At 42.3% G+C, this 26,623-nt stretch overlaps 1 long non-coding RNA gene across 1 annotated transcript in view; it reads left to right on the top strand.

The window, feature by feature from the left end:
• LOC311518456 overlaps positions 1–26,269 on the top strand; it is a 42,642-nt gene extending 16,373 nt beyond the window's left edge. Inside the window, exons 4-5 of the long non-coding RNA XR_014710991.1 lie at positions 12,694–12,847; positions 25,068–26,269. This is a non-coding gene — a long non-coding RNA (uncharacterized lncRNA). The remainder of the gene's footprint in view (positions 1–12,693; positions 12,848–25,067) is intronic.
• The last annotated feature ends 354 nt before the right edge of the window (positions 26,270–26,623 follow it).

Raw genomic sequence — 26,623 nt, 5'->3', positions numbered from 1 at the left:
TGGTAGGACTACTCACATGCTTAAAGTTAAAAGTGCTTAAATGTTTTGCTGAATTTGTGCCAGTATGTGGCCCATTTATACATACACAACTCTTACCAAAGTTTATGAGAGTTGTGTCCAAAGGTTGAATATGGCCCACAATACTGTATATTACTAAAGTAGTGGATTGAACTGCAAAAGGGGTTATTCTCCATAAAATAATCTCTGTAGAGTAAACAAAAGTTGATATTAAAAAAACCCAACAACCTGTTGTAGTTGTAGAATTAAAATTAAAAACTAAAGTATTTCAACAGAAGTTTTTTGCTGTTTTAGTAAGAATTTCAAACACTTTAAGTATTTGAGGAAAAATTAACAAGGCAAATGTTTCTTCTTCAGCTGTTCTCTTGTATTAATAAAATACCTAATTTCCTTAGTAATTAAATGGTCTTATATATATTTTTGACTAGTATTCAGCATTCCACATTGTTGGATATTTTTCATAATCCTTACTGAATTCCCTTTCTAATTCTTTCAGGAATTTTAGCTTAGCTGAAATGAGAATTCTTATAAATTTAGCTCTGAATAAACTATAAAGCTGTTCCAAGTCACATATAAACATTTCTGCACACAACTGTGAATGAATTAACAACAAGAATGTCAATTAAAAGGTTAAAAATCCTTTACATGTTTGGTTTCCAAGATAGATTTGCAAGACGAAATAGTCTTCTGTCTGTCCCTTTTATTAACCAATATTGAGCATAGCACTAAGGAGGTGCTAGTGATTCTCCTCAATGGTAAGGTTGCTCCCCCATATGCATATTCCAAAGGTGAGAAACAAGGAGAGAATACAATATATATAAAAAGAACTTATTACATGAATTTAACTTGAAAAGTTATAATGGCAACCTTTTTTCCTCTTGCGTTTAAATTGGAACATAAAATCACTTTTTTACAAAACAGTTACATTCACTCCTAGAACAGTTTTACATGCTCTCCCTTTGGTATAAATAGATATATATATACATGCTTTAGCTTGCATAAGGGTTAATGTCTTTACACTAGAATTATTATAGTTGTATCACCTTGACTGAAGTCTGTCTCTCTTTTCAAGGCTTTATAATGCAGCTGTAAAAATGTGCTCTGAGCATAAATCTTGCACAAGATCTTAGCACAGCAGGAAATACTATTGGACAGTTTCTTAGTAATGGGGCTAAACAAAATATAAATGAGTTCAGATGGTATTTAGAGCTTCTGTAACTCAAAAATCTGCTTTTTTTTAAATGAAGGTTTGGAATCCATTAACTACTGCAGATTAAATGATTTCTCAAAAAGTAAAGAAATATAAAAGTGCCAAATTATCTGTTGTATATGTACATAGATTTAATCCATCCACAGCTTTTGAGAGGCTCTTTCTTATTACTGACATAACTGTGCTAATTAAGGCCCCAATCCTGGAAACTGGCATATACAGGTGTAAGGTTCTGTCTATGTGGATGCAGGATTGGGTCAGTGGGTTCAGTTCTGCAGCTTTTACTCATGTTGACATCAAAGCAAATACTCCTGTAAGTGCTACTCATAGTGAGCAAGGATTGTAGGATCAGGCCTGTGGATACTAAAGTCATGTGGACTCTGTAGAGATTGGTTTACAGGGGTTGGAAGCAAACCACTCATAGAAAGTTTGAGTTTGCTTGGATGTTTGAGTTCAAAGATATTCAGCGTCCAAGAGGAATTAATCCAGACAACCCTCCCACAACAAGTTTTGGTGCCACACTTTTTATTCTGGATGTCTTCAGCTGCAGCAGGTGTCCCTGTTGCTTGCTGGAAAGGAGAAAAGTTTGCTGCTTCATAGATGTTTCAACAACCCAATTCCATATTCACTAAACTCGTGAGTGCAGGTTAAACTTGACCTTCATGTACTTTTCCAGTCCTAGTCAAACATTTCATAAAATTTCAACAATTGCATGCTAGACTACAGACCAAAGTCAACCCTAGCATAAATGGCTGCATCTCCTATTGAAGTCAGTAGGAATTGCCCTCTCTTATGCCAGAGTTGTATTTGGGAAGTTCTGGTCTATTGTACATAACATTTTTTTAAAAATATCCAATTTATTTAGTTGATCTGCTTTGTATTCTGCATACATTTAGGTCCAGTAGAGCTGTCTGATAATGATTCCCACATACCAGTGCAAGATGTCTGCTTCCAGAGTTTTTAGCTACATCAAACCTTGTATTTGCTGATTCAAGAGTCTAACTGACTAAATATTTATGGGCTTGATCCACTTTTTTGTTAGTTCTTGAGCTGCATATGCAATTTGATTCTGCAATGTGCGAGTGCACAGTAGAGCATGTGTAATGGCTTATCTATACATGGAGTCATTCTGGCAGCTGTTAAGTTACTAGGAACCAGGGTAAGGCTGAATACGGAGCACATGTAGTAAGTGCCTCGTTTACATGTTGAGGATGAGACTTAAGCTCATTTCTGTTCAAACACACTCATTCTTTATCTGCATCCTGCTCCTCTCTTAGCCTGTGTTTTTGAGAATAAGGGAGCTGGTGCACAGTGGGCTTCTGATTTTTCTTTGCTCAGTGTGGTATACTAGGCCTAGTGCTCAGCCTTACATATCTCTGGTCAATTTATGGTGGGGAAAAAACCTTGCAGCCCATGTAGCATGTTAACCAAATGCTTGCAGGATCAAGGTCTATACTGCTTATTTCCTAAAGCAGCACAGTGGAAGTTGCATGAATGAGCCTAATCACTGACTTGGCTGGCCATACCACCTCCAGTTCTTACGCCTGTCTTTTGAGACCTTGGTTTTGGCTAGTGGGGCCAATGGCCATAATTCCTTCCTCTTCCTGTCCTCTTTAACCAATCATCGCCATCAGTTCCTCCCTCCCTCCTCCAGTGAGAGAGTCAGAGCTAGGGAATGGATGAGCCCTGGGCAGGGAGTTCATGGCAGCCAGAGCCAGCAGAAAGAGGAAAGCAGGAGGGAGGAGCAACGCAGTAGTCAGAGATGCTCCTGCTGAGAAGAGCCCAGCTTTTTGCTAATATATGTTGTGTGGATGTGGAGTACTGATGGATGGGGTGGAGGGAGATCTGAAGGATGAGTAGATAAAGGTTAGACTAATAGATTGCATGGGAGTTGCAGTGAGATTGGGGTGAACTGACAGTTTTGAGAGGTTTGTGTAATGAGGTGTTCACTTTGCAAAGTTTTTGCAATTTTTGTGCATTATTTATGGAAACTTCTCTCAGGCTTTTTGCTGTGCAGTGTAAGCAGATCTGTGAAAAGGACAATAATGTTGTGAACTGGAATATACTGACAGATAAATTGTGTCCATAACGCAGCTAGTGTAAGTTATTGAATTAAAACTTTTATTATTTGTTCAATTGACCATTTGTATGAGATGCAGCTATTGTTGAGTAGTTAGTAAATAATCCACAATTTGACAATCTGCATCATCTATATTTTTGGCATGGTTAGGGAAATTACTATTTAAAAATCCAAAGGACATTAGACTACCTGAAATACAATTAAAAACTCACAATATAGCAAAACCAAAAAAAATCTAATAATTCAGATTATGGGCTGTTATAGTCTCTCATACATACATGTGATATGTATTATTTAATCTGTAACTGGATACCTCAATACCTTTCTTTTATCTCCCACGAGGCTCACCTCCAGATTTCTTACCAGGCTTTTCCAACAACTTCCAAAGAATCCATCCCAAGATTTACATTGGCCCCTATGAACGCGGAAAAAGGACTTTGAGTTCTACCTTGCTCTAGTACAATTTATAGACACAGTTAAAACATTATTAGATTTCATGCATGCCGCAAGAACGACACCAGTTTAAATTTTATTCAGAGACAACTGCAAGTTTAATTGATTTCTAAGGGTTTTTTCCTGCTGTTTTTTTAACAATACTGAAACTATCACCACACAGGGAACTTTGTATATGAAAAATGTGTAAGAGAGATTAAGATAAATGGTCCCCCAGTGATTTCTTTAGAGATCAAAGCACAGATGATGACTCTGAAGAGACCATGCAAGCAGTAGGTATAATGCACAAGAAAGTAAACATGGAAATTACAGCATAATATTCTTTAGTTACACATAAATTATGGAGCATTTAGTTCCCGTTTTCTGGTTTTTTTTAAGTACACACTATGGTCATAAAAGGTGCCAGATTGATTGACCACAGTGGTGAATGAAGTCTTCCATTTATCTACAGAACATGGATCAATATAAGCTTCCACATGCTGCCCACCAACGTCTCCGCTCCAATCTGGAGAGTTTACCAGTAGAAATGAGATGGTAATTTAGGGCCAGATTTACAAAGGGGATTTAGGCTGAACATTGAAGAACCTGTAGGCACCTTGCTGCCTAGTGGAATTAACAATGCACTTTATACAATTCATGGGCACAATTAGGCGCTCTGAATCAGTGACCTCTCCGTTTCATGATTTACCATTCTCCCAATTTTTGTGTCATCTGCAAACTTTATCAGTGATGAACTCATGTTTTCTTCCAGGTCACTGATAAAAATGCTAAATAGTGTAGGTCCAAGAACTGATCCCTGCGGGAGCTCACTGAAAATATATCTGCTTGATGTTGATTTCCTTTATCTACCAGTCTGTTCACTTTCCCAAGAATTCAGCGGGGTTTGCAGAAGCACAATTTTCCTTTACAGAAGCTGTCTGGTTGTCCCTATCATATGCTAATTTAGGTGTTTTATTACTCTAGGTGACACAGTGGATAAGATACTGGTATGGGAGTCAGGAGACTTGGGATCTCTTCCTAGCTCTGCCACTGGCTACTGTGTGACCTTTTGGGTCTGGCGCCCCTCCTATTTGTGTGTCTGTTTCCTCATCTGTAAAAGTGGGACAAGGATACTTACCCTCCTTTGTAAAGTGCTTTGCAATCTACAGATAAAAGCAACATAAGGCCACATTTTATTATTATTCTTTCAACTGATATATCTGGTACTGATGGAAGGCTTGCTTATATGTAATTCCCAGGATCAGCAAATAATCTTCAAAAGTTTTGACTACCCACTAGGCTCCTGATGTTAGAACTCAGATGAATATCATCTGATCCTGGAGACTTACTGCAATTTACAACTCCTTTCAATACTTCCTCTTTTGACATCAGACTCTGATAGCACCTCTTCTTTATTACCTGCAAAGCATAGTTGTAGGGTAGATATTGCACCATTGCTTGTGTGGAGAAGGCTGATACAGAGAAGTTTGTTCGCTACTTTGCAGTGTCCTTATCCTGCTTGATTACTCCCTTTCTTCCCTTGTAGTTTAGCAGAGCCATTTACTCTTTTAGGTTTCCATCTTTTAATGAACTTAAATCACTTCATTGTTAGCTAACAAACAAGAATACGCTACCCCAAATTAAAAATCCCATCCCCACATCAGAGGAAAGGTTGGGTAAACAGCTAAGCCTTTGACTATGCCCCAAAGGTTAACGAACTTGGCACTGTGTGATAAATGTAGGAGTGAATTCCAGGGTTTCATAGATTCCAAGGCCAGATGGGACCACTGTGATCATCTAGTCTGACTTCCTGTATAGTACAGACAATAAAGTTCCCCCAAAATTAATTCCTAGAGCATCCAATCTTGATTTAAAAATTGTCAGTGATGGAGAATCCACTCCAACCTTTGGTAAATTGTTTCAATGGTTAATTACCCTCACTGTCAAGCATTTATGCCTTATTTACAGTCTGAATGTGTCTAGCTTCAACTTCCAGGCACTGGTTGGGGGCCCTCCACATATAATCTAGTCCATAGGAGTCAGATGCTGTAAATTGGCATAGTTTCATTGGCCCTTCACTGACATACACCAGCTGAGGATCTGGCCCTAGGTTTACAATCTAGGTCCAAATCCTACGATCCATTCTCATGCAAATAGTTCATAATTATATGAGAAGTGCAACTGCCTTCAGTGGTTCTACTTGTATGACTAAGGATTGCAGGATTAGGCTGTTCTCCTTGAGTGTCCTAATTGATTTCAACTGTTGAGGTGAGGTAAGGCACACAGCGAGGCTGACCACAGGTTAAAGTGACAGGTGAAAACCAACACCTGGAATGGAATATGGAGTATACTAAAACGAGAGCCATAAAATATATATTCTACTTTATTATTGAAGAAAAAGTCAATATGTGCCTGGTTGGATCCAGAACTTCTCAATAAATACTCATAACTAAGGACCAAAAGCATCAACATTATATTTTCCAAGAGACTGCATACGATTGTCATGGTTATTAATAAGGCTAGACACAACATATCTTAAAAAAAATTACCTACTTAGAAGTAATTAGGAGAAAGCACTGCTGACATATTTTGGAAGAAGGTTTTATACTGAATTACAGACAGGCATAGCTTATGAACTTCATCATGAAATTGATACCCAATTTCACTACTTGGCAATTTGGAAAAGGGAAAAATAGTGATAGGAAAAAGATGACTGTTTCTTTTTTGTGAGTGAGTACTGGGGCTGTTCTGCTAATTTCAGTTCTGCAGTGATAGTATTTTGTGTGTTTCAACGGACAGGTTAGAGCTTTCACTCTTTAGTAGTCATTGTTGGCACAAATCAAAGTTTCAATACTTACACAAGCTGCTGATGAGCAAAATGAATATTCCTTATTTTGGAAGCTAAATGCAACACTAAAAAAAAGGCTGACATCTTTTTTCATACAAATTCAAAACCTTAAAGGATTAAAAGAATGTAAAGTCTAGTATGCAGAAAAAAATCAGGGTATGTAACATTATAAACATGCTCTTGTGCGTTTACTTTATGTTCAGAAACTAATGATAAACCCAGATCTCCATACCCGACACAGGGCTGTCCCTAAATGGCACAATCTAGACCTGTTTAATTATTGCTGTTAAACATAATTTGTGAAACAGGAGTTGTTTTATAGGAATTTTAAAAATTGTGTTCTACATCTGTGACAGGGCACTGATGTTGCTACAGCATGAGAAAGGCTGCAGGCTCAGCTGTGAGCAATTAAACACTTTCTGTGGGGAGATTATGAACACCCGGTGCTAATCACAGGTTTAACGATATAACTAGGAGGATATAAGTGGAAAAAATAGGAAGTAAGGAGAAAAGGAGTACTTGTGGCACCTTAGAGACTAACCAATTTATTTGAGCATAAGCTTTCGTGAGCTACAGCTCACTTCATCAGATGCATACTGTGCATCCGATGAAGTGAGCTGTAGCTCATGAAAGCTTATGCTCAAATAAATTGGTTAGTCTCTAAGGTGCCACAAGTACTGCTTTTCTTTTTGTGAATACAGACTAACACGGCTGTTACTCTAAAGGAAGTAAGGAGAGTTTAGAGAGGGAGCCTGGGATGAGGAGTGATGGTTGTGGTAGAGCTGTCAACTTTCTAATTGCACAAAATGGAATGCCCCTGCCCCACCACTTCCCTGAGGCCCTGTCCCTGTCTCACCCCCCTCTCTGAGGCCCTGCTTTCGCTCACTCCCACCCCCTCCGTTGCTTGCTCTCCCCCACTCTCATTCACTTTCACTGGACTGGGGCAGGGTGTTGGGGTGCAGGAGGGGGTGAAAGCTATGGCTGGGGATGTGGGCTCCAGTCTGGGGCCAGAAAGAGCGGTTCAGGGTGCAGGAGGGGGCTCCAGGCTGGGGCAGGGGGTTGGGGTGTGGGAGGGGGTGTGGGCTCCAGGAGGGAGTTTGGATATGGGAGGGGGCTCAGGGCTGGGACAGGGGGGTTGGGTGCGGGCTCCAGGAGGGAGTTAAGGTGTGGGAGGGGGTTCTGACCTGAGGCAGGGGGTTGGAGGTGCGGGAGGGGGTGAGGGGTGCTGGCTATGGCTGGGCGGTGCTTACCTCAGGTGACTCCCGAAAGTGTCCGGCTTCTAGGCAGAGGGGTCAGGGGGCTCTGCGTGCTGCCTATGCCCACAGGCGCCATCCCTGCAGCTCTCTTTGGCTGTGGTTCTGGGCTAATGGGAGCTGCAGAGCCAGTGCTCAGGGCAGGGGCAATGTGCAGAGCCTTCGTGGCCACTCCTGCACCTAGGAGCCGGACATGCCAGCTACTTCTAGGAGCTGTGCAGAGCCAGGGCAGGCAGGGAGCCTGCCTTAGCCCCGCTGCGCTGCCTACTGGACTTTTAACAGTCCAGTCAGTGGTGCTGACTGGAGCCGCCGGGGTCCCTTTTCGACTGGGCATTCCAGTCGAAAACTGAATGCCTGGCAACCCTAGGCTGTGGAGAAGCCTTCCCCTGCTGTAAGCCTGCACTGCATTATGGTAATTTATAGGGAAAGAATAACTACACACCTTCGTGAAAGCATAATAATGTGGTTAACCTCCCCATGAAAATCTATACAAATATAAAATATTTACAGTAGAAGCAATTAAAAGCAAGCACAATGTTCAAAGCTTCTAAAATGTTGTTGGTTCACCTCTCAGATGATACATACTTCATTTCAATGCAATATATGTTTTAATTCCCTTAAACCATTCTAACATGAAAGATATCAATTCTTTGTGTAATGTCTCTTTGATTAAACCATTTCTATTGCCAATGCTACTCCCCTCCATTTTTATTGGTCTTGGCTTAATACAATATTCTAAAATATTTAAAATACAAATGTGTGAATTTAAATTCACAAATATGCAACCAATCTTTCATATACCTCATCACTTTTGACCACTTTTTCAAAACGTACATAGAAAAACCTACAATAATAACATCTAGCACGTCTATGGCAACTTCCATCTGAAAATGTCAAGGTCTTTTACTCATCATTGTATGTAAGCCTCAAATTACACTTGTGTAATAGGTAGCTATGCATTATTATTTAAATGAGGAAAAATAAATCAGATTCCTAGTATCTGACTCCTCTTAGGTGCAGACAAGAACACTCCAGGCCCATGACTTATTGCAGGAAACATTTTTGTGGGAGTCTGTTGCTCAATACATATCAGACTGGAGCTCCCCCTCTACAAAGAGTTTTTCCTTTAGAATGGCCATGAAACTGCTCTTGCTCCTCCTGATGTTGTAAGCTGGCAGACCCTAAGGCAATTCCGTTTTTAAAATAAGGATGTTCCTTTTAGTTTTAGTTAAAAATAAAACCAGTAAACAAGTACATAATGCTCAGATCCAAGAATGTTGAAGTAAGGGCATAGAGAATATATATATGTACTAAAATACCTGTAACCCGCTGACAACGAAGTTGCTAACTTCTATCACTGTACTCATAGGTTATTAAAACTAGCACTTACTTAGTAAGTAAAGGTTAAAGGCCCTGCTCCTGCACCATTGAAGTCAATGGGAGTTTAGCTATTTAATTTAGTACAAGCAGAATTAGGGCCTAAGTGCACAGATTATGTAGCACTGTAAGTGATTATTTATAGTTTCTAGTGATTTTTTGGCACACGGTTTTTGAATATTGCCTAGCTTGTATGTTTTGGGGATATATCATGCCTAGAAAACTCAATAGAAAAGCTTGTTTAATATCTATTAATGTGTTTTACATTATAATTTAATGAATATATTAAAATATGTGAAGCTCTTTTGTTACACAGAATGTTCATTAGACATGTGGAAATTGGAACTGAGTGTGCAAAAGTTCTGCAGTTTAGCTTCGTTTGTTAGTAAATACTTTGCCAGACAAACTCTAATGGTACACAAATGAGAATGTCCTTCTGAAATAGGGAATGAGGTGGTGTCATGCTCCTGAAACATCACTGCCTGTTTAGATTCTACTTAGTTGTATGAGACTTCTTAAAAGAAGATCTGCTCTTTAAGTAGGAGATTTGTCTGCACGGTGTCATCCAGCAACTGAATAGAACACCAGAATAAAGACAGATAAGCTCTGACCTTTCTCTATACAGCTATTATAAACTTCACTCCAGAACATATTTTAAATCCCCAGCACCTGTTTTCTGTAACTTTTATTTTATTTATTTATAAATCAACATCGACTTGTCTCAGCTGTTCAGACTTCTTTGACTTACTTTCTGTGTGAGTTGGCAGGTAAACTGTAAAATTATTACTACCATGACCTATAGATAATCTTTTCCCAGAAAGTTATAAATGGCTTGAAACAGAGGCTTAAAATGAAAGTGTCTTCTTGGCCATAATAAGTCACTGTAAGAACTTTGTAATCTATATAATAGCTGTAGGTTTCTAGTGAAGATCTGATTTTCCTGTATATGTGTGTGATTTGTAAGTGTGAATTACAGAAGGTGACAAATGATCCTGACTGGAGTGGTTCTGAGAACAATTGACTGATGTATTTGGAAGGATCTGTGCTTGTTTAGGATGCATAGAGTCAGGACTTTTATGTTTTCATATGGTTCCCTGCTTTTTACAGCAAAGATTTAGCTTACAATTCTATTCAGTGTAAATCAGCATTACAAATTGGCTGCCTATTCGTATCCTTGATGTTCCCTTGTTTTGACCTTGATAACATTGACTTATTAAAATTCATGACTGTTGCTTGATCAATGAAATATTGCACAATCCATCTTTACTACGAGTAGAACACAAAATCCCTGACCTCTCCTGCAGAGGGGTAGTATTACACTGCTCTGCCAGTGAAAAGCTGCTACCCATTTCATAGTCAGGCTTCAGAGAATTCTCTGTGCTTTGAGGGATTCCCACATGCTTTGGAGCCAGCTTTTACATTAAACTGCTCATGGTACATTGGGTATGGTCAGGAAAAGGGGATGTGACCAAGGTATTCCTACAGTTTGGCGATCCCTGGCTGTCAGAATGACTTTTGGGGTCATTGGCAGCCATAAGATTAAGGCTACTCTAATATGTGCTGGGAACCAGCCTAAGGGCTTGTCAGCTCCATGTTTGAGGAAACACAAATGTGGTTTAAAGCTACTTTTGCACCTGCACTTCCTGGGTTGTGCTGGGCCACAGCTCAGGATCTGAGACAAACTATCCCAAATACTTTCTAAATATTTTGCCTTCTATATGTCCTGGATAGTTTTCTCTCAGTTTTGATATGGTTCTTTTATTAAATAATGTTTACAACTGAATATGAAAGTATTACAGAGCTTCCAGTGTGGATACAAAAGGTTGTAATGCGTTCAACCTTTGGATCAAGAATACATAAAACAGTTGTCTGAAATTTTAACAGAGGTTATTTTAATACCGAATAGGTACAATTCAACACAAAGAAACGCCATATAAGGAACATGGAAATGACCTCGGCTTTGAGCCAATAAATGTGAAGGGTGGGATACGGCTACTACTGTTCAGGAAACTACATCTTTCTTCAAGCCTTCACCTACATTGCGTCAAAGCCTAGCACTTTTCCAGGTTCATTGAACATTATTTTCTTTTCCTTTTCTTGAATTTTACTCATTCAGTACTAAAAAAAATGGTGTCGTTCAGACTACCATGTTCATGGATTCCTGATACAAGCTTTGAACACATCACCCAGTATTTCTGTTTATTTTACTTGGATCCATTATTATACCAATGCCTTACTCTTCTCCAGAATGCTTTAAGTGGACTTTGTGGTCCTCTCAGATGGTAGCGTAAAACATTCAGGTAGGTTATGGAAAATGTTGGAATCTGATGGACTGGATAGATTAGATTAGTACTTAGATATTATGGGTTTTGGACTCACAGCCCAGAGGGAGGATTGAGATGAAGGTGGCTTTAAACCACCTTTGCAACCTCCTCTTTCTGGACTTTTCCAGGGGCTGGAGCATCCCCAAGAATAATTTAGACAGCGTTGCTGGGCAGCCTGAGTTATAGCAAACTGTCTCCACTCGAGCTGCCTCTGCGTACCACCATTGTCCAGAATCTCAGTAGTACTACATGCTGTGACTTCACCACCCAGCACACCCCTCCCACTCCAGGCCCACTTCCAGTATGCTCCTTATGCCAGGGCTTATGAGGGGGGTCTTTAGAAGACAGCTTGCAGATGTCTTCCTCATGGCCAGCAGGTAAACCACAGGCTTGGGAAGGCTAGCCCCTGGCCCAGCCCTTCTGCCTGAGGCTCTGCCCCCATGGACATCAGCCCCACCCCGCCCCACCCCAGGGCTGCCTGACTGCCTCCAGCCCTGGAACGCAGGGTGGGCGGGCGGCGTGACCCACAGCGCCCCCAGCCCTGGAGTGTCAGGTGGGCTATGCGAGTGTCAGCTCCAGCTACCCGGAGTCCCTGGCCGCAGGCCAGCCCCCACTAGCCTTGGCCATGGGGAAACAGGACAAGGCCAGGAGGTGGAGCATGGGCAGGGCCACGTTGGGCTCTTTCGAGAGACTAAGCCTCCCCCAGTCTTTGATACCCACCACCCATGGTCGTCTTCATTTACTGTGCTGGTGGAATTATCCCGGGCCAGAACCAGGCTTTTAGAGACGTTATATTCTACTCTGGGCCTCTTTGGCACCCCTTATGCTGAATAAGAGGGAGTGCTTCTCTCATCTTATGTTACTGATTGCTAACAATCCTTACCCTAAAGAGCTTACAGTCCACAAGCGTTTTCATTTCAGCTTTAGTGTTTTATCTACCACTTAACTGGTGTAGTTCTTTTAGACCCTTAAGTACTTTTACAATATCTACAGAGGCGGTATAATTAGCAGTGACTCTTCACATTCTAAAATTCACTGAGAATAATATCACATTTGCTTTTATCTTAAAATGTAACTTTCAAGGAAGAGAAAAACTATTCAGAGTTTTACAGGTCTAAACATTTTCCTTAAAAAGAGATTTCTTTTGACAGACCATGGGATGTTGTTCCAGGAAGAAGGATTGCTAGAAAGAGATGGGATCCACCTAACGAAGAGAGGGAAGAGCATCTTCGCAGACGGACTTGCTAACCTAGGGAGGAGCGCTTTAAACTAAGTTTGCTGGGGGCTGGAGACCTAAGTCCTGAGGTAAGTGGGGAAGTGCGATACTGGGAGGAAACACAAGGAGGAGGGTGCAACAGGGGCGGCCTCCTGATTAATACTGAGAAAGCAGGGCAATTGGCTAATTATCTTAGGTGCCTGTACACGAATGCAAGAAATCTGGGAAACAAGCAGGAAGAATTGAAGTCCTGGCACAGTCAAAGAACTATGATGTGATTGGAATAATAGAGACTTGGTGGGGTAGCTCACATGACTGGAGCACTGTCATGGATGGGTATAAACTGTTCAGGAAGGACAGGCAGGGGAGGAAAGGTGGAGAGTTGCACTGTATGTAAGTGAGCTGTATGATTGCTGAGAGCTCCAGTACAAAACTGGAGAAAAGCCTGTTGAGAGTCTTTGGGTGAAGTTTAGAGGCGAGAGCAACAAGGGTGATGTCGTGGTTGGTGTCTGCTATAGACCACCAGATCAGGAGGATGAGGTAGATGGGGCTTTCTTCAGACAACTAACAGAAGTTTCCAGATCACAGGCCCTGGTTCTCATGGGGGATAATCACCGTGAGACAATCACCCTGACATCTGCTGGGAGAGCGATATAGTAGTGCACAGACAGTCCAGGAAGTTTTTGGAGAGTGTTGGAGACAACTTCCTGGTGCAAGTGCTGGAGGAACCAACTAGGGGCAGAGCTCGTCTTGACCTGCTGCTCACAAAGCGGGAAGAATTAGTAGGGGAAGCAAAAGTGGATGGGAACCTGGGTAGCAGTGACCAGGAGATGGTCAAGTTCAGGATCCTGACAAAAGGAAGAAAGGAAAGCAGCAGAATACAGACCCTGTACTTTAGAAAATTAGACTTTGACTCCCTCAGGGAACTGATGGGCAGGATCCCCTGGGAGGCTAATATGAGGGGAAAGGAGTCCAGGAGAACTGGCTGTATTTTAAAGAAGCCTTATCAAGGACACAGGAACAAACCATCCCAATGAGCAGAAAGAATAGCAAATATGTCAGGTGACCAACTTGGCTTAACAGAGAAATCTTTGATGAGCTTAAACACAAAAAGGAAGCTTACAAGAAATGGAAACTTGGACAGATGACTGGGGAGGAGTATAAAACTATCACTCGAGCATGCAGGGGTGTAATCAGGAAGGCCAAAGCACAATTGGAGTTGCAGGTAGCAAGGGATGTGAAGGGCAACAAGAAGGTGGTCAGGGAAAGTGTGGGACCCTTACTGAATGGGGAGGCAACCTAGTGACAGATGTGGAAAAAACTGAAGTACTCGATGCTTTTTTTGCCTTGGTCTTCACAGACAAGGTTAGCTCCCAGACTGCTGCACTTGGCAGAACAGTATGGGGAGGAGGTGAGCAGCCCTCAGTGGTGAAAGAACAGGTTAAGGACTATTTAGAAAAGCTGGACATATAAGTCCATGGGGCCGGATGCGCTGCATCTGAGAGTGCTAAAGGAGTTGGCAGATGTGATTGCAGAGCCATTGGTCATTATCTTTGAAAACTCATGGCGATCGGGGGAGGTCCCGGATGACTGGAAAAAGGCTAATGTAGTGCCCATCTTTAAAAAAGGGAAGAAGGAGGATCCAGGGAGCTACAGGCCTGTCAGCCTCACCTCAGTCCCTGAAAAAATCATGGAGCAGGTCCTGAGGAATCCATTTTGAAGCACTTGGAGGAGAGGAAAGTGATCAGGAACAGTCAACATGGATTCACCAAGGGCAAGTCATGCCTGACCAACCTGATTGCCTTCTATGATGAGATAACTGGCTCTGTGGATATGGTGAAAGCGGTGGACGTGATATACCTTGACTTTAGCAAAGCTTTTGATATGGTCTCCCACAGTATTCTTGCCAGTAAGTTAAAGAAGTATGGATTGGATGAATGGACTGTAAGGTGGATAGAAAGCTGGCTAGATCATCAGGCTCAACGGGTAGTGATCAACAGCTCGATGTCTAGTTGGCAGCTGGAATGAAGCGGAGTGCCCCAGGGGTCAGTTCTGGGACCAGTTTTGTTCAACATCTTCATTAATGATCTGGATAATGGGATGGATTGCACCCTCAGCAAGTTTGCGGATGACACTAAGCTGGGGGGGAGGGATAGATATGCTGTACAGTAGAGAGAGGGTCCAGAGTGACCTGGACAAATTGGAGGATTGGGCCAAAAGAAATCTGATGAAGTTCAACAAGGACAAGTGCAGAGTATTGTGCTTATGACGGAAGAATCCCATGCACTGCTACAGGCTGGGGACCGACTGGCTAAGCAGCAGTTCTGTACAACAGGACCTGGGGATTACAGTGGACGAGAAGCTGGATATGAGTCAACAGTGTGCCCTTGTTGCCAACAAGACTAATGGCATATTGGGCTGCATTAGTAGGAGCCACTGCCAGCAGATGGAGGGAAGTGATTATTCCCCTCTATTCGGCACTGGTGAGGCCACATCTGGAGTATTCCATCCAATTTTGGGGCCCCTGCTACAGGAAGGATGTGGACAAATGGAGAGAGTCCAGCGGAGGGCAACAAAAATGATTAGGGGGCTGGGGCACATGACTTATGAGGAGAGGCTGAGGGAACTGGGTTATTTAGTCTGCAGAAGAGAAGAGTGGGGGGGGGAGGGGATTTGATAGCCGCCTTCAACTACCTGAAGGTGGATTCTAAAGAGGATGGATCTAGACTGTTCTCAGTGGTAGCAGATGACAGAAAAAGGAGCAATGGTTTCAAGTTGCAGTGGGGGAGGTCTAGGTTGAATATTAAGAAAAACTATTTCACTAGGAGGTTGGTGAAGCACTGGAATGGGTTACCTAGGGAGGTGGTGCAATCTCCATCCTTAGGGGTTTTTAAGGCCTGGCTTGACAAAGCCTTGGCTGGGATGATTTAGTTGGGGTTGGTCCTACTTTGAGCAGAGGGTTGGACTAGATGACCTCCTGAGGTCTCTCCTAATCTTCAGTGATTCTTTGTGGTCCGCTCATTTGATCCTATTAAATATCATTTTATTTCTAATGTAATGTAATTATGTATTTTGAAGAGCATTGTTTCATACTCTTTGTAAAACAAATGTTCACCCAAACGGATATAAAGATTTAAATTAAGAGAGTTATAGTTAGATGTTTGGCTGCATGTGTGTGTGTGGTCTCTGTGTGCCGTCCCAGCTCTGCGCAGTTAGCTGACCCAGCAGACTTCAATCGAACTGCCAATAACCATAAGATCCAATTAAGTCGCAAAGGCATTCAATCACGTTTTTTGCTGATGAAGCATGGTGAAAGCACCTGGCAGACTCTATGCGGGTACCAAGAATTGTACGCCCATGACAATGGACAAAGCTCAGTCAGTGTCAGGCCTTTCCATTGTCCCCTAGACTGGCCAAGGGCACTCCCTCTTGTATTATATTATACGCCAATACAAACAAGTTACGTATTGCTTCTCTCACACAGTTAGTTACTGCCCCCTGATGTGTCTAGTGACCACCCTCTGATGTGATAGTTACCACTCATTACCTTGTACATGCTGGTTCAATAAAGACATCTCTATCCATCACCTTGTCATCCTGCCTTATCTCTAAAAGGGTCAGTGTATTCCTGTATCAACCTCGGAGAGTGTGTTTGTAGCATACTTGGTCTCAGGGTTGTGTTTGAGTTTGCAATCTTAGCCCTGTTTTTGCCAGGTTCTGGAAGCTTGCAAGCCAACGTGTTTTATAGCAGGGCCTGCCTTCTGCTCGCAGTCTGACTTTTTGCTAACTTTGTTTTATATTAGCAAAGCGTGACCACTACTTTAGTTCAGGCCTCAGGCCGGGTTTCTGATACAAAGCCTTAAGTCTCAGGCTCTCTTTCTACTACAAGAATGTTGGCCTTCTTTATGTGTTTCTTTCTTTAAAGTGTTTTAAAAGTCAGTGTAGTCAAAGCTTGAATCATTTGCATGCAGAGCATAGTTGCTGTACAAAACTCACTGTGATTTCTTTCAAGGGTCATTTGATATTATTTATTGTTTGAACTGCTAACGGCTAGGTCACAAGACGAGGGCGGCATTATATTGGTGATGTACAAGCACAGAGTAAAATGTGGTATCTGTCCCAAAGAACTTACATTCTGCTTTGGAAAAAATGCACCAAGTGAGTGTCATGAACAAAGTAAAGACTGGTGAGGGAGCATGAAGACAACAAAAAAGAAAAGGAGTACTTGTGGCACCTTAGAGACTAACAAATTTATTAGAGCATAAGCTTTCGTGAACTACAGCTCACTTCATTGGATGCATACCATGAAGTGAGCTGTAGCTCACGAAAGCTTATGCGCTAATAAATTTGTTAGTCTTTAAGGTGCCACAAGTACTCCTTTTCTTTTTTACGGATACAGACTAATACAGCTGCTACTCTGAAACCTGAAGACAACAATAATCACTAGGTGACATAAGTTAGCCGGGTGCCCAGCATAGTGGTTCTTAATTGTTAGAAAACATTTTAAGTAAACAAGTAATATAAGCTGTCCCTGACTGCAGCTAAACCTAGCAATTGTTATTTGGTTGATAGCTGATAGATGTCACAGCAGAAGTGGGCCTTGAGGAGAGGTTTGAAAAAGAAGGTTCACATCAGATCTTTTATTAAAGGGTATTTTTTCCTCTAAATTTGTGGGAGTTCCCAGAGCTGGATCTGTAATAATTATTGTTTCTGATGAAGTACAGAACTCCATCACTTGGGGAGCTGAACAAAATGCTAACTTGAAAGATTTCTAGTACGCTGTACAGTACAAAAAGAAACAATAAAAAGCACACTGTGCCAGAAGTTGCCTGGAATGTCGTCTTGATAGCGTCTTAATGTAATTTTCCAGCCTGTTCGCGTATTCCTCCTGGGGATGTGCTGGGAGCATTGGACCATGCCGAACTCTGGCAATCCTCAGACAGCAGAATGGCCCCTACGGGGTCAGTGCTGCCAGCAGGGGTGAAAGTGGGCCAGTACAGCGTACCAGAAGAAGTGGCTGCCGGTACCGGCCTGTATGCAGTCGACATTAAAGCTGTACAGGATAAAATTACACTGTTATGAAGGGATCATATGTAGGGGTGAGAAGGTAGTTGAGTCAAATCCTCTAATCCTATTAAATAGGGTCCTGCACTTAGGACGGAAGAATCCAATGCACCGCTACAGACTAGGGGCCGAATGGCTAGGCAGCAGTTCTGCGGAAAAGGACCTAGGGGTGACAGTGGATGAGAAGCTGGATATGAGTCAGCAGTGTGCCCTTGTTGCCAAGAAGGCCAATGGCATTTTGGGATGTATAAGTAGGGGCATTGCCAGCAGATGGAGGGACGTGATCGTTCCCCTCTATTCGACATTGGTGAGGCCTCATCTGGAGTACTGTGTCCAGTTTTGGGCCCCACACTACAAGAAGGATGTGGATAAATTGGAGAGAGTCCAGCGAAGGGCAACAAAAATGATTAGGGGTCTAGAACACATGACTTATGAAGAGAGGCTGAGGGAGCTGGGATTGTTTAGTCTGCAGAAGAGAAGAATGAGGGGGGATTTGATAGCTGCTTTCAACTACCTGAAAGGGGGTTCCAAAGAGGATGGCTCTAGACTGTTCTCAATGGTAGCAGATGACAGAACGAGGAGTAATGGTCTCAAGTTGCAGTGGGGGAGGTTTAGATTGGATATTAGGAAAAACTTTTTCACTATGAGGGTGGTGAAACACTGGAATGCGTTACCTAGGGAGGTGGTAGAATCTCCTTCCTTAGAGGTTTTTAAGGTCAGGCTTGACAAAGCCCTGGCTGGGATGATTTAACTGGGAATTGGTCCTGCTTCGAGCAGGGGGTTGGACTAGATGACCTTCTGGGGTTCCTTCCAACCCTGATATTCTATGATTCTATGAAATCATTAGCTTTTCTACCAAGATTGCAAATTTTGGTTAGAGATGGACCGAACAGCTTGCTTTGTTTGCAACAGGGTTAGTTGTGTTCTGGTTTTATTTTGGGTTTTGGGCCTAAATGAATATACTTCTTAATTATTGAAGTGTGGGAGTAGGTTCTAAGTGGCATTTTCTTCACACCTCCCAAGGGCAAAACCAGGAATAGTCTCTTCCAGCAGGAGAGGTTCATGAAGGTTTCTTTCACATCCATTCACCCCATTCACATGGGCGGAGGAGGCCATGGAATCCTTTTTCCCACTGTGCCCCAGTGGGACTTGGGAGGAGAGGCTGAATCTACTATTTCCACTCTGTTGAGTCCGCAGGTGTGAGGGATTGTTTTCACTATTCATGTTGCTAGCATAATTTATTCTGTACACCAGATGTGATTAATAATCCTCAACCTCAAGCTAGCCATGGGATCCGTTTGGATTTAATCCTCAAAATTCAATCCCCTTAAAATTGGGGTCATTCAGAATTTTAGGGCCAGTTTTGTCCCAACTCTATGTATGATGGTGTTGCATTTTTAATATATTGGGCACCTGCCCAATAGAAAATAGACAGATGACAAACCCATTTCACATATTTCAGAGTAGCAGCCGTGTTAGTCTGTATCCGCAAAAAGAAAAGGAGTACTTGTGGCACCTTAGAGACTAACAAATTTATTTGAGCATAAGCTTTTGTGAGCTACAGCATCCGATGAAGTGAGCTGTAGCTCACGAAAGCTTATGTTCAGATAAATTAGTTAGTCTCTAAGGTGCCACAAGTACTCCTTTTCATTTCACGTAGTCCATCAATCAGCCATCAGTCACTTCTAATCCAAGCTGCATTTGAATCAGTTACCTAGGTATGGAAAGCTCCATAACCTATTACTAGTTCTGTGAGCCAAGCGGTAGCATCTCTTTCACCCTCCTTCTCCTTAGCTTTGAGATGAGCTGAATTAACACAATCTATTGACAGGAAGTGCAGAATTTGGCAGAGTGCTTAATGCTGCAGCAGGAGAGGCAGATTAATAGCTGTAGGGAGTACAGCACACCACTGAAAATAGTTCTAGACAGCTTTCAGATGTGTGTTAACGTTCTATGTGCATAGTCCAAAAATTTAGTGCACATTTAAGAAAAAATCTCACTTCACATCCATGCACCACTGAGTTTTTATGATGTATTATATTAGTACTAAATATTATACATATTATCACCCCTAATAGTTTCTTCATAAGTGAAAACAGCACAATTCTTCTTTCCTTTGCCCCTGCTTGAATATAAGAGCTCAAGTTGTGAAAAGACAGTTATATAAATGGTTAACTCTAGCCCTTTTTCTATTTACTCTTGCAGTACTTGCTAGTGAGCTTCAGTTTTCTGAGAATCATTCAACTTGAGTCTTAGCACCAAATGCGTAACAGAAGCACTTAGGGATAAGCAATATTTATTACATCTAGAATTTCTTTCTTTACAGTCCTCAATTCACACTTCAGCAACAATATTCAAGATGTTTCTAACTCCGAAATGTCAGAGTTTTGTTTTCTTACAGGCAAGAAAATGATTTTTATCAGTTTTGAGGAGCATTGTCCTCTCATGGGAATTCGCTTCTTCATCAGCATTGGAACTACAGGGTTTTTACATCTTTTCCAAGTCTGAGGTTGAGTAAGAGATTCTTATATCTTTTTTTTCCCTTTTTCAATGCAGCTTGCCTTGGCATGCCTATAGCACTGCAGTCAAGTGTCTCCCCATTGTTCTGCCTTCATACCCAGAGGCAGATGCTCTGAGTTCTCCACAGATTCTTTTCCTTTTCAGGGAAACTGCTAGCTTCCTCTGTCCCACCAGCATGGCCCTATCTGGAAGAGGCTCTGTCGTCACTAGAGCATGTGCACAGGGCAAGACCAGGGGTAGATCAACACGAGCAACAGTTGGAACATGCCAATCAGCATCATCAAAAGACACTGCTTCTGTGCTTAACTCCCTGCTCTGGAAGCCCCATCCCCCTCCTGAGATTGCTGCAATAACATCTGTGGGCTGCACTTCCTGACTTAGTGCCAGCTTAATAGCCAAGGTCCCACAATTGTCTCCTTGATTTTTTTTCTCCAGCACCAAAACAACTCAAATTAGTTTGACGGGGAAGAAATATGACTTGAGTAGGACAACGCAGACTGCAAAGCAGTGGGTTTATGGTGCCCCCTGTATTCTTGGTAGGGACTTACCAATCATGCTGTTTCCCTACCACACTCCCTGTAGAGAGATGTTTATGAAAGATTGTTATTTAGAGACGCTCCCTCATAAGGGACAGTGTTCTAAGTGAGGGAATTTGGAGGTAGGACCTGGAGGCAGAGGTTGGGAACACCACACGGCTGTGTGCAGCAGTTCACCTCAGAAGCTATCCAGTTTGTTTTATTAAAGTTTTATTCCTTTCTCATTCACTGGTTTATTATTTAATGACCCCAAGATGGCTACATGCTATCAGAAGTGCTGAATGAGAAGAAAACTACAGTCATTTTGAAGATAACACCTGTGTTTGCAACTGAAAGCAGAGTCAAAGAGAGGCACTAGAGAAGCACATGGAGTACCAGGCACAGATACTTGTGCTTGTATTTGGTGAGCAGAATAGAAGCTTGACTAGCTTAAGAAGGGTGGGGGGGGGGCGGCGGCGGGGGGAGCCAAAAAAGGATGCGTTGCAACCTACATCCAGGCAATGTTGAAGAGAACTGGGAAAAAAATAGACAGAGATTTGAATTGTATTTAGTAGCCACAGGGGCAGAGGAGAAAAATGAGGAAGTGAAATCATCAATCTTTTAGCATGTTATCGGGGAGGAAACATTGGATATCTATAACAACTTTAAGTTTGAAGAAGGTGAAAACATGAAATTAAGTAAAATACTGACTGAATCTGAGCAACATTGAACGTCAAAAAGGAATGAAACCTTCGAGAGAGACAAATTTTTTACATGCAGTCAAAAAACTTATGACACCATAGAGCAATATGTTACAGAATTAAGGAAACTTAGTACAACCTGTGACTTTGGTGAGTTGACAGGATCTCTGGTCAGAGATAGAATCATTTGTGGCATTAAAGACAATGTGTTAAGAGAGAGACTGCTCCATGAAGGAGACTTAACTTTAGAAAAAGATCTCCAAATATGCAGGGCAGCAGAAACTGTGAAAGCACAAGCCAAAGAGCTGAATTCACCAGAAGGGGTTATCTATGTACAAAGTACGAAAGAATACAGCCAGAATAGGTCAAATCAAAGAGTGGAGCCACCCATTGGCATGTGCATGGGGTATGCCGGGTGTGCCCAAGCCCCCCCCCCCAAAAAAGGGCGGCTGGACTGCTGGAGATGGGGGGTGGGGGAGTCCGGGATAGGGGAGGCCCCAGCCCGGCCTCTCTTCTCCACTCCTGCTCTCCCCTGCGGGGGCAGAAGCTTGGTGGTGCTGCACGCCTTGAACTCTGTCCTGCTTCTCCGCAGCAGCTGGCAGCCAAGCTCCCGCCTCTTCCCCCAGCGTGCTGTGGTACTCACCCCTCCTCCTCTCACTCTCTCTCCCTGCCTCCGATCAGCTGTGGGCTGGGGAGAGAGAGGAGGAAATGGAGAAGAGGTGGAGGCAGTGCCTTGGGAAAGGGGGTGGAATTGGGTTATACCCCCTCCAGCCCCCTGCTGTGAACAGCTCAGGACAGGGGGCTGGGAGCACCCCCACGACCCCAGCCCACCTCCTCAGCCATGACCCCTGCACCCTCCTCGCACACCCTGCCCTCACTCCTACACCCCCCTCACATACCCCAACCTTCTGCCCTGACTCCTGCAGCCCCCCCCCACATCCCCACCCCAACCCTGAGCACCAAACGGGGAGCTCCTGTGCCCTCCCGCCCACATATCCACCTGCACCCCTCGCACCAAATGGGAGCTGCCCCAGGTAAGCGCTCCACACCCCAATTTCCTGAGTGCCCTCCCTTATTCTAGCTCCTGGCCAGCCCCTGCACCCCAGCCTGCTCCTGCACCCTAACTCCCTCCCAGACCCTGCATCCCCAGCTCTGTACTCAGTGCACCCCGACCCTCAGCTTGGTGCGGAGAGAGACAAAGAGAATGGGCTAGAACCAGGGAGAAGGCAGGTACCCACTCTATGTGGGCAGGAGTGTGTGTGGGGGGATCCTGTTTACTCCCTCCGCAGCCCTGCTGCACTTGCAGTTTACCCCCAGCCCCTCCCTTGCTCCAGGGACCAACGCTAGCTCCCACCCCGCTGTGCTTTTGGCCCCGGCCCCTGCCTTGCTCCAGTCAGCAGGGACTAATCCTCCCCCCATGCCCCACTGTGCTCCTCTTGCCCCTGGTGCCTGCCTCACTCCAGCTGGTGACCAATCCTGCTCCCCGTCCCCACCATGCCCAGCTGTTAGGGTGGATAAAAATCAATGACTTTAAAAAAAATGAAAAATATTGGATTTATTTAAATTGATTTTTGAGGAAAAAACATATCTAAAGATAGTTTTAATTAAAATACATTATATCTCATCATGGAATAGGGATTATAAATTCTAATTCTATAATGTGAGACAATATATTAATGTAATGTTTAAGAAAAGTTTTGTAAATGAGTTCTAATAGTTCATGGATTAGAGACCCAATCTTATGGGGTTCCATAGGTTTCTGTATGGATTATTTAGGTTAATCTTTCTATCTATCCAATGGGACTCAGTGCTCAGTCTAGAAGATATAACTGCAAAACTAAGCATTTCTGATGGTATTATGTTGTATTATGCAATAAGCGCCGAATTGCATAGTATAGATGTTGTCAGAAATGTACAGAAAGCCCACATTCACTCGCAGCATGCGTCCCCACTACTGTGGCGCCGCATTACCATTGGTTCTCCCCTCCCCCTCCGACTACTATTCTAGAAAATTCTTTGACCTACATAAGCGGCCGCGTCAGGCGTTCCCAGCACAGTGTCTACAGTGTTTGTAATCTTTGTTGCGTGTACTCTACTGAAGTAGCATAACAAGTCTGTGGCTTTGTTTTAATTCAATCATATGATACCCCCTTTTAATTTTAAAATATGGTTCGGTTCATTGTTAATATAAGAAAAGGAGCAGACAAACTGAATTATAATGAATGTCCTGATAGTAGTGCAAATACCTCGGACTCCTCAATTAAGAACGTACATGAAGATAATGCCGCCACCAGTTCCAGTGCATGCAATAAACTGAGTAATGACCAACAGAAACAGACTTTGTCTCTTAGTTCAGGTCAGTGTAGTTCCTATTCAAAGCCATCAAACGTTGCATCTGATGGACCGAGTCCGTGATATTCCAAAAAATAGATTAGAACGCCAGTCTCGATTATCTAGAGGTCCTTATCAGCGTGGATTGAGTATGTTTCCTAGAAGTAAAATAGGGAATAAACAAAGAAGTTTTCAGTCCAATTGGTATGAAAAGTATAGGTGGTTAGAATGTAGCCCATCAAAGGATGCAGCATTTTGCTTTTACTGCTGTTTTGTCTCCTCTAATGGTGCAGCAAACAAGGGTCACACCGATCCAGCATTTATTGATAAGGGATTCAGAAACTGGCATAGGGCTAACAAATGTTTTAAAAACCACCAACTGCCAAAATCTCATGTGTTGAGCTGTTCTTCATGGTCAAGTTTTAATGAAGGGAAACCTATTGATGTATTGTTGGATGAGGGCAAGCAGGCTTATCTGTCTAAATAAGAAGAACAACGGTGCCATAACTGAAGTGTAATGGTGCGACTGATGGACATTGTTCTGTGTTTGGCGAAAGGTGGTAGACCATTCAGGAGTCACAATGAAAAAGCTGACAGTTTTGAGAGAGGTTTATTTCTAAATCATGTCAATATGCTCCAAAAATATGATCCCGTAATGGCAAAACATGTGCAACAATCTCCTTGGAATGCTACCTATCTGAGTAATCGCATCCAAAATGATTTAAATGTAGCCTTGCACAAGCTTGTGCAACAAAAGATTGTGTCTGTACTAAATGGAAAAATGGTCTCAATAATTGCCGACGACACTACTGACTGTGGATACCATGAACAGATGTACATTGTGGTGCGGTATTTTGACAATGAAAAACATAGTCCAGTTGAACATTTTGTGTCTGTTCCGAGACTATTAACAGTTGATGCTCAGTCTATTTTTGACCAGTTAAATGACGTCCTTGACATTCTTAATATTGACTGGTCATCAGTGATGTCTGTCTGTTTTGATGGCGCATCTACTATGTCTGGATGTACTGTGGGAGTTCACATGAAATGTAAAGAAAGAAACAGTGAAATATTCTATGTACACTGCTATGCGCATTGTTTGAACCTTGTCTTAGAAGATGCATGCACTGCAAGTAAACAAAACAGAACTGTCTTTGATTTTTTTTCTTGTTATTCAGACTCTTTATGCCTTCATGGAGGGGAGTCCTGTGCGACATGCAGTAATGGAGAAGTTTTCACAAGAAGTAGAATCCCAGTTGAAGACTTTGAAACACAAGATGGGCATGCAGAGCGGAAGAATGGCTGCTGTAAAACAAAACTACTCCATCATTATACAAGCTTTATAAGAGATTATCAAAACAACTCACCTTGCTGACGCTAAAATAAAAGCCAAGGGTCTTATCCATGAACTAAATTCATTCAACTTCATCTTTACCCTTCACATGATGCACCCCATTCTCCAGATGGTGGTAAAAGTGAGTAAGACTCTTCAAGCTCCAGATCTCAGCTCACTTACTGCAATGACAGGGGTGAAAAGCTTGTGTAACTCTTTAGCTGCGACGAGAAGTGGCCCAGAATATTTTCAATCTATTTTCAATGACAGTGTGAAAATGTGTGTAGAGAATGATATATCGATTCCTCCAGTTAAGAAGAGAAAAATGTCCACTCATACTGATGATGCGTTTGAGTCCCAGCATCACTTTGATACAAAAGAGGAGCAGGAGAGAATAACATCATTTTACCCACTCCTAGATTCAATGATTACTGGCATTGACTAGCAATTTGAACAGGAGACTTGTAAAATTGTGACTGCAATGGGAAAACTGCTGACCTTAGACATTGGCAGGGACGATATGAGAATCATTGCCAACAAATTTAAAGTGTCCTTGGATGAGTTGGAAGCTGAAGTCGGATTGCTTTGGGGTTATGACGGATCTGTTCCTAAAGGTAGCACTACGAACACCACCAGAGAGTGGCTTGATTGGCTAAAGGAGTTGGATTGGTCTTCCATGTTCCAGGCCTTTTACAAATCTATTCAATGCTTTGCAGTCTTACCTGTTACAAGCTGTTCATTTTCAAAACTAGCACATGTAAAAACCAAACTAAGAAGTACAATGTCCCAACAGCTCCTTAACTCACTCATGATTTTGAACATTGAACAAGAATTGGCTTTGTCAGTTAATTACAATGATGTGATTGAGGAATTTAAGTCCATAACACCTGGTGAGTGACATCTCATTCTCTAGGACAGGAAGATGAAGAAACCTTTATCAGTTTTGGTCAATTTGGGTTAGCTTATTATCTGGTTAAAGATACAGTCAATTTTCATTATCTTTATCTTTGTATATGCCTGGTTGTCACTACAGCAAAAATTTGGTATTTTGTGTCTCATTTTTTAAGTTTGTATTTTTTAAGTAAAGTTTAGTTGTTAATTTAAAAAACATTAAGTTTAGTTAAGTTTTAGTTTCTTTAGTTTATTTGATGAATAAAAATAAAGTCCTTTATGATTGAGTATTCAATAAATGTTCGCCTTTAAAAAAATAAATAAAATTCCCTGGGTGCACACCCTAATGAAATGTGTTGCGCATGCCTATGGAGCTACTCGCTATAAAAATAACTGCGAGGGGGATGACTGGGTACAGGCGGTCATGTGGAAGATGTGGATCTCAACATGGCCCCAAACAATGTGTTGCCTTTGAGAAATGCTGTCATAAATATGGGGAAAATAATCATT

Source organism: Lepidochelys olivacea, assembly GCF_965140295.1.
Source record: "Lepidochelys olivacea isolate rLepOli2 genome assembly, chromosome: 3".
NCBI lineage: Eukaryota > Metazoa > Chordata > Testudines > Cheloniidae > Lepidochelys > Lepidochelys olivacea.
Note: the sequence above shows the minus strand (reverse complement) of the source record. Positions and strands in the feature narration are given on the sequence as shown.